Here is a 16,439-nt window from a genome sequence, read left to right on the forward strand (position 1 = left end):
ATAAAACCACAATGTCATATTGCAGGCAACTGCCTGTTGGGTTTTATCTGTGTTTTATTAATGTTGGCCAGTTTTCAATTACCGCCCTTGGAGTAGATTCACGAATGCAAAACACAAAATCTGACCTCTTCATTGGTGTACTTCTCTCTTTTCCAGGTACAATTGCTGCATTGCTCCCCAACAACAAGCAGAGATATGAATGAGTCAAGGCCCCACTGCTGTGAACAGTGTGGAAAGAGCTTCATCAAAAAGGCCAATTTTCTAAAACACCTGCGCATTCATACAGGAGACAAGCCTTACCACTGTGACCAGTGTGAGAAGAGCTTCAGTATCTCTGGAGGCTTAAAGAGACACCAGCGCATGCATACAGGAGAGAAGCCTTACCACTGTGACCAGTGTGAGAAGAGCTTCACTAACTCTGGAAACTTAAATACACACCAGCGCATGCATACAGGAGAGAAGCCTTACCACTGTGACCAATGTGGATCGCGCTTCAGTACCTCTGGAGACTTAAAGAAACACCAGCGCATTCATACAGGAGAGAAGCCTTACCACTGTGACCAGTGTGAGAAGAGCTTCAGTCAACTTTCAAACTTAAAGACACACCAGCGCATGCATACAGGAGAGAAGCCTTACTACTGTGACCAATGTGGATCGCGCTTCAGTACCTCTAAAGTATTGAAGATTCACCGGCGCATTCATACAGGAGAGAAGCCTTACCACTGTGACCAGTGTGAGAAGAGCTTCAGTAGATATGACACCTTAAAGATACACCAGCGCATTCATACAGGAGCGAAGCCTTACCACTGTGGCCAATGTGAGAAGAGCTTCAGAACCTCTGGAGACTTACAGAAACACCAGCGCATTCATACAGGAGAGAAGCCTTACCACTGTGGCCAATGTGAGAAGAGCTTCAGAACCTCTGGAGACTTAAAGATACACCAGCGTATGCATACAGGAGAGAAGCCTTACCACTGTGACCAGTGTGAGAAGAGCTTCAGTACCTCTGAAGAATTAAAGATTCACCGGCGCATTCATACAGGAGAGAAGCCTTACCACTGTGACCAGTGTGAGAAGAGCTTCAGTCAACTTTCAAACTTAAAGACACACCAGCACATTCATACAGGAGAGAAGCCTTACCACTGTGACCAGTGTGAGAAGAGCTTCACTTACTCTCGAAGCTTAAAGCAACACCAGCGTATTCATACAGGAGAGAAGCCTTACCACTGTGGCCAATGTGAGAAGAGCTTCAGAACCTCTGCACACTTAAAGAAACACCAGCGCATTCATACAGGAGAGAAGCCTTAAAGACAGTGGGGGAAACCTTTGATCATTAAATTTAAAAGACACACCAGCACATTCATACAGGAGAGAAACTTACACCAGTGAATACATACAGGAGAGAAGCCTTACCACTTAAAGAAGCACCAATATATTCCAGTATATTCATTCATGTGTCAAACCCTAAAATCGTGTAGAAATCTGCTTAAAAACTCAACATACTTTAAAGTGACCTGAAGAATCGAGAATCCCAACCTTCCCAGCCAGGACAAACTGGACCTCACCAGGCGATCTGTACCTGACCAAAGCCGAAATGGGTAAGCGAGCGGGTCCTATAGGTCTGGTAAATAAGGTGGTAAGATTCCAGGAGGACCCACCAGAAGAATACGTGATGGCATGGCTGAATCCAGGACACCCCCCTCAGCCAGGGATGTTGGAGTGGTACCAGCAGTATGATAGCCCAAAGTCCCCAGACCAACAACCATCACCCAAGAGACCAAGGGTGATGGTAGAGAATAAGGTGAGTGAACCAAGGTACAAGAAGACCAGGACCAGGTGGAACTGGGCCCGCAACTCAAGAGAAGAGGGGCGGAACAACAGCTGTCTGAATCATCGGACAGTACTCTAGAGATGGATCTTCATCCCACAGATCCTAGAGTGCAGCCTGAAGCCGTAAGACGGGAGCTCTACTCACCCTTCCTACTAAACTACAGCCCACCATTGGCCCCAAGTTATAGCCCAACCGAGGGATGGCTGACAAGAAACCCAGAGAAAAGTGTGATTGGTCTAGGAGAACTGCAGACTCCTTCCTCAGACCAGAAGCAGGACCAATCCTTCCAACCCTTCCAGAGAAGAAGTGGGACCTCGTTCAAGGTTGGTGTGATGTAAGCCTGATACCATTCGAAGGACCACCAGAGGATACAGAGGGAGTGGGCGAGATGGCGTTGGAAATGCTGATACGAGAGATGGAAGAGGGGATCCTGGAGATGGAGCAGGCCCAGGGAGACCAAGCAGAAGAAAAGCAGATCAAGATGATTGATTCAGCTCCACCAATCCTGGGGATCCAGGAAGGGCCGGAGAATGACGAGATTCCAGATGAAATACTGGAAATACATGCCCCAGATTATGAGATTCCAGAAGATATACTGAAAATACACGCCCCAGACCATGACGGTCAATGGACAATTTGTTAAAGGACTGGTGCTGAATACAAAGTAGGTACCAAGAAGAATAAATGCAACAAAAACAAGTAGCCTCCAGGGGGCGATGACGGGAGCGAATACTAATAATCAATGTCATGTATGACTGAAATGAAATAATTTGATTATAATCAACATACACAGAAACATGATTATAAATGTATTATAATCAGCATACACAGAAACATGATTATAATAAAGACAAAACCGTATCTACAAGGGAAGTGTGATACTGAAGGAAAAATAAATGAATAAAGTGTACCGTGTGTAACATGATTCAAGCAGGCAGGTTGTGACTGAGTAGGGCCGTAACTGCATGGAAAGAATGACTCATGCTGGAAATGGCCCACAGAAAAAGGGACTCATGCTGTGTCTGGGCAAGAACAGATGGGAGGTAATAAAGGAACGTTCTAGTAAGATTGGTCAGGACTAAAAAAGAGAGTTATTGGTTGAGCAGATAAAGGAGGGAGGACCAGGGGGGTCGGAAGACCTATATAAAAGGCTGTTTTACTAGTTTTAGGCAGAGCGCTGGGATCGGCTCTCAGGGTAAGTTGTCCTGAACCAACCAGATGCGGATCGGAGGATTGCTCCACACACTATGGAGACTTTGAAGGGATCGTTAGCAGCTCCGACAAGTACCTGAGTGAGTATACGAGGCTCCATTGGTCAGGATTGAGAGCTGCGGGTCGAACTGAGTGTGTTCACAGCTTAAGTCGGGATTGCGGGCACGGGGAGACACTCTCGACCCTCGGAGTCCCTAGCTGAGTGCGAGCCTATAATTCTCCTCTGGTCCATCGCTCTCCCTGCTCGACCGAGGGCATTGGCCCACGGTCAGACTCCCTGTACTGGGCATCGGGCTTTTTGGTGAAATACATCATCTGAGCTGGATAAGGTCGATCTGCTCAGTCAGAATGGTTATATACTCAGTCACAGTTTTATGATTTTAATTTGTTTTAATTTGTTTACTCAATTTTCTTATTTAATTTGAACTAAGTTGTTTTCTCTTTTCTTATAAATTTAAACTGTGTCTTATTTCCCCATGTGCACAAATTATTAAGCTTGAATTAAGCATTACATCACGCGCAGGAGTGTGTTATACTCATTAGATCACGCCTAGGGGTGGTTGTTAGACCCCCCTAGGCGTGATCTAATGAGTATAACACACGACTTCAAGTGATGTAATGCTTTTATACAATGGCCGAATTCACCCAACCTTATTGCTACACCAGGGGTGGCCAACCAGTCAGAGACTAAGAGCCACAAAAAAAATACTGTGGTACCACAAAGAGCCACACCATATACCAGCGTTTCTCAACCTTTTTTTTCAGTCACGGCACCCTTCATGTGTTTATAGGTCTCACCCTCTGGCCTCTGAAGTTGCTAATGTCTTTTTTATTTGGGCCTCACAGGGTTAAAAGTACCCTGTGAGACCCACGGTTTCAAAATTACAAAATCACTTTTAGCCATTTAAAAAAATTATGTTTATTTAAAAAATGTTAAAGGGGAACTATTTTACTATTTCTTTCACTATTTGGGCACTTTTACACAATTCCTGTGAGTCTATGGAACACCTAGGTTTAAAAAAAAAATGCATTGTTTTGTATTTCTAATCAAGTACTAAAAACCGCATTTTTCTACCTTAAGATCTTAAGCCGTTTTGAGGCTGGGCTCCAACCACTGTGTGGCCTGGTGCCAACTGCCACATCAACTGCCACATTATTATGCAGCTGAGAAATCTCTGACATCACAGATATGCACATTTTCAGATGACTCAGTTCAGTGAGGGTGAATATTGTGAGAGGAGAATTGGAAGAATTCGCCAATATGAGAATTAGAGACATATATCCTATTAATATAAGTCCACATAGCTAAGAAACAATGGTAAACACTGAAAAAAGCCATTTATAAGATAGTTCCCCTTTAAGCACATGTATAGTCAATTGGTCCTGTTGTTCAGCCTCACAATGCTATTTGATAGTAAATGTGTTTATATGTCCCACCCTCTGGCCTCTGAAGTTGCTAATTTCTTTTTAATTTGGGCCTCACAGGGTTAACCTCTTAAGCCCGAGATATACAGTAAAAGTGTATATTTTCAGCATTATGTTTGTTTACCAATTATTTGAACTGTTATTAGTGAAATATAAGATTATAGAAATCTCAGGGCATTGAGTCGGAAACCGGCGCATATTGACAGGAGGAAGTGGCACAGCCAAAAGTGAGTGTAGTCTTTTGAAGGAAGAGACTCAGGGCTTTCAAATTTCGAAAAACTACCCTACCCAGCTCACACCAGCCCCTGTCAATCATCTGACTTCTGGATTTACTTTTTAATTTCTCTTATTTTTTGGGTATATCTCCCACAAACCTGAACGTTATTGCCATAAAACAGAACGCAGTTAGTTTCTCTACCTTTCTGTGAACGTCTTGCAAAAAACGGTGTTGCAATATGATGAAAAATGGTGGAGAAATGTACATTATAAAAAAGATGGCAGAATTCAGTACTGTATCTACAAAACCTTCTGTTTAATCATCTTCCCTTTATTCATTTGCTTAGATTTTTCAGGTCTGGTAAATTTTAGCATGGTGTTATTTACAGTCAAAGATAATTTTCTTTTTAAATAGAATTGATATTCTCCTTTGGTTCATTACAATTTACTCAAGCCTAGTAACAGACACACTATTTCTGACACTGATCCATATATGTCCCTAGATTCAGATACCAAGAACATGCAAATGGACCATTTAAAAAAAAATTGTAAATGTTTATTCTACGTCCTTATGGAATGAGTGACAAAAAAAAAAAAAAGTAAAAAAAAAAAAAAAAGTAATTTTTTTTTTTTTTTTTTTTTTATGGATGGAAGAGCCGCACATTGACGGGCAAAGAGCCGCATGCGGCTCGCGAGCCGCGGGTTGGCCACCCCTGTGCTACACAATAAAAACACAGTAATTTAAGCATAATGGAGATTTATTCACATTTATGTTACGACCCCTGTGAGTCTAAGGGTAAAGGGCTGTAACATAACAGTTGGTTGACAGAAAAGATGGACCACGTTTGTAAACAACAATGATATTTATTGAAAGATGCAAAGGAAGCACATGTAGCTCAGGGGTGAGCCCAGGCCAAAACAACAAACAAACACCACTATACTCCAAATAAACACAATCTAATCTATGGTAAAAGAGATTACATTACCTAAACTACTCTTACCTAACCAAAACAGGAGAAAACAATGTCCAAAGGAAATGGCAGCTCACCCCATCTGTGCTTCCTGAGAAAGAGAGAAAAACACATTAATTATACAGAAACAAAAGCAGAATATATACAAAAACAAACTATAACTTAACAATGCTCTCTCTGCGGCCATACACACACAAGGAAATTACTACTAAGCACCAAAGGCCAATAAACGAAATGCAATGCTGTCAAAGTTACAGGTTTACCAAAATCACAACAAGCCTAGCCTCATGCCAGAGAGAGAGCGAGACTGAAGTGAGAAGCCATGTTTTAACAGGTGTGGGGTGATCCATGATTGGGTGGTGTGGATTGAGTGTTGGAGTCTGAAGCCATCCACCAATCGGTGCTGTATTGCAATAATGGAAGAATTGACCAATGGTGAAGGGAACAATGGCTGGAGGGAGGAAACAAACAAAATGGAGAACACACACATGGAGACACACACTGGGGAATATATACATTGGGATGTAACACCCCCATACATAAGACAAAAAACATGCCTACATAAACTACCAACTAAACATGTTTTTTTTTTTCTTTAACAACGAGATAACATCCCCGAGATAACATGCACTCCAAAACAAAGAGCTATGAAAAAACTAGCAGCAACATAAAACGAGTCCACAGCAACATAGACCGAGCAGACAGCAAAAATAGATCAAGTCGACAGCAATATACAGTAGAACGAGTCGACAGCAAAATAGAACAAGTCGACAGCACGAGAGATTTAACTCCGAGATAGAGCATCCGCCAACACATTCTCAGACCCCTTCTTATGCTTTATGCTGAGGTTATAATTTTGCACTATGAGCGCCCAACGCATGAGGCGCTGATTGTGGTTGTACATCCGCGACAGAAAAACCAATGGGTTGTGGTCGGTGTATACTACCACTGGTAATACGCTCGAACCGACATACACCTCAAAATGTTGCAACGCATACAACATAGCCAAAGTCTCCTTTTCAATAGTGGAATAGTTTAGTTGATGTTTGTTAAATTTCCGGGAGAAATAACAAACCGGGTGACTGACACCATCATGATCTTCCTGTAATAACACCCCTCCAGCTCCCACCCCGCTGGCATCCACCTCCAGCTGGAACGGCAGGGAGAAATCTGGAGCAGAGAGAACAGGGGAACTGCATAAGAGAGCTTTAACACTATCAAATGCATTTTGACAATCAGCTGTCCACATGAATGGTTTGGACGGGCTACACAGGCTAGTGAGAGAAGTGACGACAGAAGAAAAGTTCCGGCAAAAACCACAGTAATACCCAGCCATCCCAAGGAATCTACGCAATTCCCGCCTAGTAGTAGGCACTGGAAAAGTTGTGATTGCAGATATTTTTGCATCCACCGGACGCACTTGGCCTTGTCCTACCTGCTTACCAAGATAGGTAACCGTAGCCTTGCCGAACTCACACTTGGCAAGGTTAAGGGCCAGTCCGGCTGTCTGGTCTGAGGTCTTCACCTGCACACTATCTCTGGAAAAATATGGTTTAAGCATATTGATGTGGCAAACACGAGAGTGACGTTTACGATCAGGGGTGCAAACCACATAGTCTGTATCACTTATCTTCTTGTCTATTGCATACGGTCCGGAAAAACGAGCGGAAAGAGCAGAACCAAGGATAGGTAATAGGACTAGAACCTTATCACCTGGCTGGAAAGATCGAGAAACAGCTTTCTCGTCATAGTGCCGTTTCATAGTTCTCTGGGAAGAAGAGAGCGCTTCTTTTGCGAGAGAGCACGCCTGATGCAGTCGCTCTCGAAACTGGCTAACAAAATCTAGAACATTAGTGGGTGTGCTGGCACCCTTTGACATGAACCGTTCTTTAAGAACTTTCAGAGGCCCTCTAACAGTGTGCCCAAAAACGAGCTCAGCAGGACTGAAACCAAGAGACTCCTGTATGGTCTCTCGTGCAGCAAATAGAACAAGGGGGACACCCTCATCCCAATCTTTCTCTGTGTCTAAGCAATATTTACGCAGCATGGACTTTAAGGTCTGATGCCAACGTTCTAGAGCCCCCTGAGTTTCAGGGTGGTAGGCACTGGACACTATATGTCGGATACCCAGGGACTGTAACACTTGCTCAAATAACCTAGACAGGAAGTTGGTGCCTTGGTCCGTTTGTACTACCTTAGGCAGTCCAAACGTGGAGAAGAACTTCGTCAAAGCCTTAATTATTACAGGCGCTGTAATTCTGCGAAGAGGGATAGCCTCAGGGAAACGGGTGGCAGTACACATTATTGTCAACAAAAACTGATTGCCGGCTTTGGTCCTTGGCAACGGACCAACACAGTCAACTATGACATGTTCAAATGGTTCACCGACCGCTGGTATAGGACAGAGGGGAGCAGGTGGAATTACCTGGTTTGGCTTTCCGGTGATCTGACAAGTACTACAGGTACGACAGTACTGTGCTACATCGGACTTCAAACCGGGCCAAAAGAAATGTTGAAGTATTCTGTTGTATGTTTTAGTGACTCCCAAGTGTCCAGACCAAGGGTGGTCATGGGCCAAGAACAGTACATGCTGACGATAAACTGCAGGGACAACAATCTGATAAACAGTGCTCCAGTCTGGTACCTGATCTGGTAGCCCTATCTCCGATTGTGCATGCTCTGCCAGTCTAGTACCATGGGACCTCCATGTACGCATCAAAACTCCTTCATCCACAAAATAAGAATGCAACTCTCTCCTCTGTTCTGTTTCAAGAGAAGAGAAACATTTTGCAAGAGAAGGGTCAGCCTTCTGGGCAGTAATTAGCATTTCATGAGTAACGGGTAACTTCAATGCGTCGGAACTAGTTACAGTTGTCTGTGGGGGTACCTTACTATGAGTCGGTGGTTTGTCAGCGGTATCAGAAGTTGGAGCCAGCAACTCCTCCCTGACAAAGGCTGAAGCAAAAACAGAGTCAGACAAATTAATTTCATCACCTCTCTTTTTCAATTGAGCCCGAGTGACAACACTTGCAGAAAAAACTTCAGGGAAGTTCTGTGACAAGTCATCAGGCAGAGAATCTGTGTCTGGGTGATCCAACACTTCCAGCACAGCGTTCACCTGTCCTCCAGCTAAATCATTTCCCATGATAAAGGAAATGCCTTTAACTGGCAAGGAAGGTCTCACCCCTATTTTAAAGAAACCAGTGACCAAATCAGATTGTACATGAATACTGTGTAACGGGGCTGGCACGAAACCCATCTCAATACCTTGAACTAGGACACTAGAACCACAGGAAGATTTCTCAGACAGAGGTAGTACATCAGAGAGGATAAAGGATTGTGAGGCTCCAGTATCTCGTAAGATCTGAACTGTACACTGATCTTTTGGATCCCCTGTCAAGGAAACTAAACCCTTGGAAGTAAATGACCTGAAACAAGGATCGAGAACATCCTGATCATTGTGCATCTGTTGATCGGAATCAGGTGCCATTTTAATCAGACCAACCCCTTTGGGTTGTCTAAAGTTCTGAGAGGACGGTTGCTGCTTACGTTTCAATGTTAAACAGTCAGAAATAACATGACCAGATTTATGACAGTAGTAACATGTCCGCTCCTCTTTTGAGCGTGGAGGTGACATTCTTGGTCGGGGGTGTGTGAATTCTGAATGGTTGGGGACAGAAGGTCTCTGAGAGAAATCATGGGGGAGAAACGAGTCACGCCTATCTACAAACACAGTTTTATGGGTTAGCGCAAACTCATCAGCTAATACAGCAGCTTGCTGCAGAGTGGACACTTTCTGCTCACTCAGGTAAATTACAATACGCTCTGGCAAACGATTCTTAAACTCTTCTAATAGAATGAGTTCTCTGAGAGAGTTAAGATCTGAGGCCTTGCTTGCTGCACACCATTTATCAAAGAGAGTTCCCTTCTCTCTAGCAAACTCTACAAAGGTCTGGTTGACAGCTCTCTTGTGACTGCGAAACCTCTGCCTATAAGCTTCGGGCACAAGCTCATATGCACGAAGGATGGCAGCCTTCACAGTATCATACAATAGACTATCTTCTAGGGAAAGTGTTGAACAAACCTCTTGGGCTTTACCAGTCAATTTGCATTGAAGCAACAAAGGCCAGACCTCTCTTGGCCAGCGCAATGAAGCAGCAATACGCTCAAACACATTAAAATAAGTATCAACTTCGGTCTCTCGGAACGGAGGCACCAAAGCAATGTGTTTACTTATATCAAAAGTGTGTGATGAATAAGCTGTGGAGGAGGACATACCCGGGCCTTGTGGAGGAGTCGGTGTAGCAGAGTTGGATCCACTCCTTTGGTCTCCCAGCTCCAACTCCCGCAGTCTGAGCTCTTTTTCCACCTCAAGCTCCAACCTACGGATGTTAATAGCCCTTTCATTTTCCGCCTCAACCTCCATTTTACGAAGCCGATACTCCGCCTCACGTGCTTGTGCCTTCTCCTGAGCCTCCATCTGGAGACGGGCTATTCTAACCTTGACCTGGGCCCCTTCTCGAGACCCAGTTGACACAGGAGAGGTCAAGTGAAAATGTGGCAATGTGACGTTCACACCTGCCTTTTCAGCACCATGGGCTTGCTCCTCAGAAGGCGGTGCTTCTGTAGGTTCACCAGGAGGACTTGCATGTTCATCAGAGACCGCAGGTAAAACAAGCGTCCCCTGCTCCAACAGCTTATCTACCACAAGACACCTGATATCCTGCTTAAGATGCTTTTGTTGAACCGAGAGTTGAAAATGTGTGGCAATCTCCACTAAGTCTGCCTTGCGGCAGCTATCTAGCGCTTCCCAAGTAGGATTGCTCAAGAATTTCCCCAGATCAAAAGTACTAACTGCCATTATTTTTTCTTACACAAATGCCATTTTTACACAAAGTAATTAATAACTATACAAGTGTAAACAAACACAGTTCACCAAATCCATCAACCAACAATTGAACACGGGTTACAAAATCCCGGATGAGCCCCCATTTATGTTACGACCCCTGTGAGTCTAAGGGTAAAGGGCTGTAACATAACAGTTGGTTGACAGAAAAGATGGACCACGTTTGTAAACAACAATGATATTTATTGAAAGATGCAAAGGAAGCACATGTAGCTCAGGGGTGAGCCCAGGCCAAAACAACAAACAAACACCACTATACTCCAAATAAACACAATCTAATCTATGGTAAAAGAGATTACATTACCTAAACTACTCTTACCTAACCAAAACAGGAGAAAACAATGTCCAAAGGAAATGGCAGCTCACCCCATCTGTGCTTCCTGAGAAAGAGAGAAAAACACATTAATTATACAGAAACAAAAGCAGAATATATACAAAAACAAACTATAACTTAACAATGCTCTCTCTGCGGCCATACACACACAAGGAAATTACTACTAAGCACCAAAGGCCAATAAACGAAATGCAATGCTGTCAAAGTTACAGGTTTACCAAAATCACAACAAGCCTAGCCTCATGCCAGAGAGAGAGCGAGACTGAAGTGAGAAGCCATGTTTTAACAGGTGTGGGGTGATCCATGATTGGGTGGTGTGGATTGAGTGTTGGAGTCTGAAGCCATCCACCAATCGGTGCTGTATTGCAATAATGGAAGAATTGACCAATGGTGAAGGGAACAATGGCTGGAGGGAGGAAACAAACAAAATGGAGAACACACACATGGAGACACACACTGGGGAATATATACATTGGGATGTAACAACCATCCACAGAGAAAGTAGATCCAAGTCTGGAAGAAAAAAAAACGATGGCCATTTAAAAAAAATATAAATAATTTAAGTCCGCGATTTTTCTTTTGTTTCACAATGGGTCCTGACAAACCAATTACATAATCCAACATATCTGTAACGAACTAACATATACCAGTTGACTATCTTTTTTGGAGGATTTGTTCAAAATATATTCATACTTCCATTTGTCTATCTATGGCGGACTCATTCAGAAAATGTAATTCTGTTGTGGGAGGGATCTGGGGTCACGTGGAGTGTGTTATACGAAATAACAACGGCTAACTTGACTGTTTCAGCCAATCAGAATCAAGATATTTGCATGCCATTGTATAATAAAAAATACATCATTGGATTTAAAGAGATTGTGTGGAAATTCTCTCTTTTATCCCGAGAAGGGGGTTTTCTGGAAGGTGATTGTAAGGGTTTAGGTAAGGTGCATTTTAACAGGTTCTGACGACCATTTCCCTGACTGAAACTATACTCATGGTTAAAGCTTTTCCAACACGCCTCGCAGCTTAAACTAGGGTTACCAGATCCCAATAAACCAAATGTGGGACAAAGGGTATGTTTGTGAGGGACAATGTGGGACACCCCCCAGCGCAGCCCCCCCCCCCCCCCTTCTTTTGGTGGACTGTCCCTGTCCCCTCCGCGTGAATATTAAAGGCAACAAACTTGTGTTCAGCGTTTCTCTGATTGGCCACGTGACCGCCCTAGCACACGCCCTGCGGCAGAGAGGACGCGGCAGAGAGTGGCTCCCCCAGGTGCTCTGAGAGGTGCTCGTTGTTGGTTAATGTTGTTGGTTAATGCCGCATCGCCGCATCACTTAACGCCGCCATATAACTAACTAATATACTAATATAACTAACTAATTCGCGATGGACCCTGCCGCCAACGTGCAAGCTTTTGTGCCAACGTGCAAGCCAGATATTTGAACATCGTCCCCAAAATGAATGGAAGCGAAATAAAGAGAGCTTATTATTAATCAGTCAGCAGCCTCCAACGGGCGAAATAACGTCACAGCAGTATAGTTTGTTTATACTTCAGAAGTATGATATTTGAACATCGTCCCCAAAATGAATGGAAGCGAAATAAAGAGACCTTATTATTAATCAGTCAGCAGCCTCCAACGGGCGAAATAACGTCACAGCAGTATAGTTTGTTTATACTTCAGAAGTATGATATCAGTCAGCAGCCTCCACTGATGTTATGACGTTACAAACGGGCGAAATAACATTATACATTATGCTCCGCGAAATAACATTATACACTCTGCTGCCGCGTTCGCTGTGCGCTTCATTCATTTAATTTGGGACCTTGCAGGGACCTCTGCTGCCGCGTTCATGGCAAAAAGGGGCGGGGGGTCGCGGCCAATCAGAGAAAAGCTGAACACAAGTTGGTTGCCTTTAATATTCACGCTTCCCCTCCTTCAAGGCTCATCCGCCACTGTCCTCATTAAAATGACCACAAGCCTAATATGTTTTGCCCTTATTCATTTTCTTTTATTTTCCTTTTGTCTCTAATGGGTGTTAAGTACTCAAAATAAACAAAATGACCACCCAGACTTACAATCACTTATGATTATAGCTAGGTCTGGACCCCCAGTCTTATCACACACATGCATTGCACACATAATGACCACCCAGACTATGCATAATGACCACCCAGACTATGCATAATGACCACCCAGACTATGCATAATGACCACCCTCACAACGCTTTTACACTCTGCTGCCCTCCGGGAGGAGAATGAGGAGCCTCCGAGCTGCAGGACCAGCAGACTGTCAGGAAGCTGAACTCTCTCCCAGCTCTTCCCTCCTCTCTTACTCTGCAACCACAGAACCTGGACTAAGAACACCCCCCCACTGACACACACACCCAGCTCTCCCCCCTCTCTCTTACCTGCCTCCACAGAATCTGGACTCCTCTCTTACTCAGACCCCCACAGACTCTGGACTACCCCCCCCCCCCCCCCCACTGACACACACTGCCACTTTACTACCATTATTTTGTTTATTTATTTAGTGTACATCATATTAGTTTACTTCTATATCCATAATCTCACTGCCACTTTACTGCCATTATTGTATTATTATATTTTACTGCCATTATTTATTATGCATACTTATGCACTGCTACTAAAAGTTTTGCACTAAGTTTTTGTTTACCTCTATATTTACATTCACTCATACATTGACTTTTTTTTAGCTACTGTACATTGTATATAGTCCTGTATACTGTCCATATGTTACTTTATGTTTATATTAGATCTTGTTCTTTATATACACCGTGGGAAGGGGGAAATGCAATTACATTTCTCTGTATGTCTTGCACATTACGAGAGGTGACAATAAAGCTGACTTTGACTTTTGACTAACAAAAGTAACTCACCAAAACAACTCACAAGTCCAGGGATTCACACTGGCACTGGGCGTTAGCGTGGATGACAACCAATCATGCAGGACATGGTCTCAATTTGCGTGACGCATGAAAAGAGACAGAAATGCTGTACAATCACGCGCAATGCGTGACGTCTGGCCACTGAAGGATGTCTATGTTTTTCAATGTGTATATAATGTAAAATATTGGTGGGTATATAATGTAGTCAAGTTAGACCGCGCTCTCAAGTTCTGACACTGGGTGCTGTAATCCCATAAAGTTCAGTATATCAAAAGCAGGGTAGCCGGACCAGCACTCTCAGGTTCAATGTTTTTAATGGCAGCCTGAATAGGAAACAGACATGTTTCGGAATTATGTCCTTCTTCAGTGATATGGCTAGCAATGGAAATACATTCAAGATGGTAGTTATATACACCTGGCAGGTAATTACATGACACAGCAGGAAATGACATCACGACGCAGGTGTGCCTGTGCATTGTGACCAAAGGAATGACCTATCAAAGTAGAGTCTAATCATAAATCCACAAATTATATATAAATATATCTATATCAAAAACATATCTATATCATAAACAAAATCTATATCATAAACAACAAAATTACCAGAAACTTGATATATAACATGCCCTTAGTTTCTAGGGCTAATTGAGCCCCTTTACATATTTAATTAAATGGTTTCAAATTATACATTGAGCATCCTTGAGAAATATACCTCTTGTTTAGAAACAACAAACAACAACTTTATTAAACCAGAAATAATAATGTAGGTATAAGGAGGTTAGAGGAAACAGGTTAAAACGTTCTCTTCATTCATTCCTCTAGGTTCGATGCAATTGAACAGGTGGATATAATAACATTCACGTTGCAACAGCAACTTGTGTCTGTCTCCACCTCGCGCTGGCCTGAGTACTAACTCTAGTCCCATATATTTGAGATCGTTGACGGTATGTTTACACTTGGAGAAATGTCGAGCTACCGACGACTTGACATCTGAATTTCTCACAGCACATTTATGTTCACTGATTCTTGATTTAAAGGCTCTGGTTGTTTTGCCCACATAAGAAAAATTACAAGGACATTTTAGAAAATACACCAGATTAGACGAATTACACGTAATTCATCCTTTAACAGGTATATTTCCCCCCGTTTTAGGGTGTGTAATTAGGCGAATGTTGAAACGCTGCCCCTATAAGAGGGTCGGACTGCAGAATATGCCAATATTTATTGACAATACTCCGTGTGTCTCTCGTGATAGGACTGTAAGTAGACACATAAGATACTTTGTCTGTTTTATCTTCTTTCTTTCTGGGGGTGAACAACGTGGCCCTATCGATATGTTTGGTTTTGTTCAGGGCTTTGAGTGTCAAATCGGCACTGTAGCCTCTCTCGTGGAAACTGCCACGGAGAACCTCTGCTTGTGCATTAAATTGTCATCCGTGTCACATCTTCTCTTATAACAAAGGATTTGGCTATAAGGTAGACTATTCTTCAAGGCTGGGGTGTGGTAACTGGAATAATGCAAGAACGAGTTACGGTCTGTCTCCTTTTTAAAAACCTCTGTGTGTAATGAGATGCCATTAGGGGCTTTCTTGATCAGAACATCGAGGAAAGGTAAATTATGCATATCAAACTTCAATGTAAACTTTATCGTTTCTCTACAGGTGTTCAGGTACTCAAGGAAAGCAAAAAGATCTGATGATGAACCAGATCAAATTAAAAACAAATCGTCAATATAGCACATATAGGATTTGACAAATTTCTCAAACGGGTTATTATTAAAAATATGATCTACTTCATATTTGGACATATAAAGGTTGGCTAGGTTCACAGCGGCTGGGGAGCCCATGCTGATGCCTCTGTTTTGCAAGTAGTATTTATCTTGGAATCTAAAATAATTCCTAGTTAGAACTAGGTCGGCTAAATTAACTAGCCCTTCTGTTGGGGGGAGTAATACTTCCCTCGAGTTCCCCCATAGTGATTTGGGTCAAAAGACAGCATGTCACATAGCAACGAGAAGAGGGGCCGGGCCTGTCGTTGCTATGGCGAGAATGTTATAATGTGAGTTTCCTTCCGGGGAAGTTAGACTGAGCTACGACTCTCCGGGAGGAGCTGGGTTGGGTAAGAATCTCTACGCCTCGCAGCTTAAACACTCGGGAGGAGCTGGGTTGGGTAAGAATCTCTACGCCTCGCAGCTTAAACACTCCGGGTGGAGCTGGGTTGGGTAAGAATCTCTACGCCTCGCAGCTTAAACACTCGGGAGGAGCTGGGTTGGGTAAGAATCTCTACGCCTCACAGCTTAAACACTCCGGGAGGAGCTGGGTTGGGTAAGAATCTCTACGCCTCACAGCTTAAACACTCCTGGAGGAGCTCGGTTGGGTAAGAATCTCTACGCCTCGCAGCTTAAACACTCCGGGAGGAGCTGGGTTGGGTAAGAATCTCTACGCCTTGCAGCTTAAACACTCCTGGAGGAGCTCGGTTGGGTAAGAATCTCTACGCCTCACAGCTTAAACACTCCGGGAGGAGCTCGGTTGGGTAAGAATCCCCCGTCCTCCAGAGCGGACCCTTTGAATGGAGAACTGCTCAGTAGTCTTGTACAAGGCTAATTACTATTGAACAATACTTAACCCCTTAAC

The sequence above is a fragment of the Notolepis coatsorum genome (genome assembly GCF_963971535.1).
Source record: "Notolepis coatsorum genome assembly, chromosome: 12".
NCBI lineage: Eukaryota > Metazoa > Chordata > Actinopteri > Aulopiformes > Paralepididae > Notolepis > Notolepis coatsorum.